Raw genomic sequence first — 2,193 nt, 5'->3', positions numbered from 1 at the left:
AACTTCATTAAAATTTAAACTGCTTTTGCTTCACTGTAAGTCCATCTCTGACAGAAAGTGATTATTTTCTCGTTTTCTCATGCCTGACAACTTTAACATAACTACCTTCAGTTTCATTACTTCATGTGAAGGATTGTGCTATGTGTTTTTTAAACATTAGCTAATCCATCCTCAAATCAACACTATGAGGTAGTAGTTATTGCACAGCTGGAGAAACTGGAACTCTGAAAGGTTAAGCCACTTATTCAAGATAAGTAAACTGGTACAGTGGTTCCAATGCTGGTACATGCAAATGTGCTCTCCTGCTTCCTTGAGAAAACTGAGGTGGGGAAAGAGCATGAGAAGAACTTTCTATGCTCTCTTAGGCACAGAAAGAACATGACTAGATACAGAGTCTCATTAAGAATATAAAATGTGTTAGATGTACCATGGCTCCTGTAGTGACCATAGCTCTCACAGGGCCTGAGCCATGCTAGCACCTTCCCAAGGAGACTATTCCAGTTGGCCAGTCTCTGCTCCACAGTAACCATGTGAAATTGAAAAGCTGTGATCAAAAATGCAGTCACGTTGGAAGAGATGCAGCAGGGCTTAGTGGTGTGAGCTACACAGGCATTGGAGAACACTAAAAAGACTATTTCAGCCCATATCAAGAAGCAGTTTGACAAGAAGTACAATCCCATCTGACATTGCATCATGGGGAGGAACTTTGGTAGTTGCCTGACACATGAAACCAAACACTTCGTCTACTTCTACCTGGGCCAAATGGGCATTCTTCTGTTCAAATCTGATTAAAGGCATAGACTGTGCCACACACAGAGTGATTCATCCAGAAATGAGGACTGCAGCCTAAATTACAAATACCAGAGACTAAAATTGTCAGCCTTGCTAAGGAACACCTCAATCTTTGAAACTTTATTGTGTTTTGTACAGGGCATTCTCTGTATTCGTTTATTGTGGTTATAAGATAATTAGCAACACACTTATATTTGTATTCCATACTTCTGTCCCATGTTTTTTTCCCTCAAAATCCATTACTTTAAAAAACAAATCTGTTACAGATATGAAAGAAAAAAATGTAAAACACTGCATCAGTACTTTCTTGTAGTAAGTTTGGGCATTGAACTAAGAATCCAAAAAGTTAATTCAGATAATATGCTGTCATTGGGGTAACTTCTGTCAGCCATTCGCCAGCAGTTTAACTCTGTTTTATCACATGTCAAATAACAGCCTGTAGTAATAATAAAAATATTGCCATATTTGAATCACAATTCAAATGGATTTTACCAATAACACATATGTAGCATAATTTGATATTGCTTACTAGGGCAAGATTGTATAGACTGAAGCCTAGAAGATGCTTTGTAATAAAGCGTGATTATAGGAAAATTATCCTATTTAAATTCAAAGAACTACGAGTTCCTGGCTAAGTTTATGTCTCTTATACAAGAAAATCACAGGGTGACAACCTGCAATTAAAACCCTAGCTCTGTTCAGATCATTAAAAGCCATCTATTTACAATTTAGGTTTACAATTAGTCTATCTCAAGTCACTGAGAATGTGGCCACACCAGAAAGTTCACCTCCAAGAAATCAGGCAGCTTCCTTTGGGAGTCTTAAGTGTAGTACATGCTGCACTGTGTACCCAGCTCCCTTTCTCAAATACCTCCAAACAGATGTGCTTCCCATTACTACTTGCCAGATAAATTCAAATTAAAACTATGATAAGATACTACTCTACACTGACTAGAACGGCTTAAATTTAAAGATTAACAAAACCAAGTGTTGGCAAGAATGTGGAGCAACTGGAATTCTCATAAATTGATGGTAGGAGTGTAAAATGACACAATCCCTTTGGAGAAATGTTTGGCAGACCCAACCAAAGGTAAACATATGAATACCCTATAATCCAGCATTTCCATTCTTGGGTATATATTCAAAAGATAAGAGTATATCCATCAAAATACATGAACAAGAATGTTCATAGGTACTTTCTTTTAACTAATACCCAGAAACTAGAAGTAATATAAATGCCCATCAAAAGTAGAAAGACAAATTATGGTGTAATCATACAACAGAATACTATACAAACGAGAATGAATTCATTCCAGCAGGCAACAACAAGGCTAAATCTCACAAATGACCATGAGTGAAAGAATCTAGATACAGAAGAATATACAGTATAATATTGACAAC

The 2,193-nt window shown here is 36.8% G+C and overlaps 1 pseudogene; it reads left to right on the top strand.

Annotated features, from left to right (window-relative positions):
- Nucleotides 1–528: 528 nt before the first annotated feature.
- LOC108515432 (dynein light chain 1, cytoplasmic-like) lies at nucleotides 529–792 on the top strand (annotated as a pseudogene).
- Nucleotides 793–2,193: the final 1,401 nt, after the last annotated feature.

The sequence above is a fragment of the Rhinopithecus bieti genome, unplaced genomic scaffold (genome assembly GCF_001698545.2).
Source record: "Rhinopithecus bieti isolate Rb0 unplaced genomic scaffold, ASM169854v2 scaffold_34317, whole genome shotgun sequence".
Taxonomy (NCBI): Eukaryota; Metazoa; Chordata; class Mammalia; order Primates; family Cercopithecidae; genus Rhinopithecus; species Rhinopithecus bieti.
Note: the sequence above shows the minus strand (reverse complement) of the source record. Positions and strands in the feature narration are given on the sequence as shown.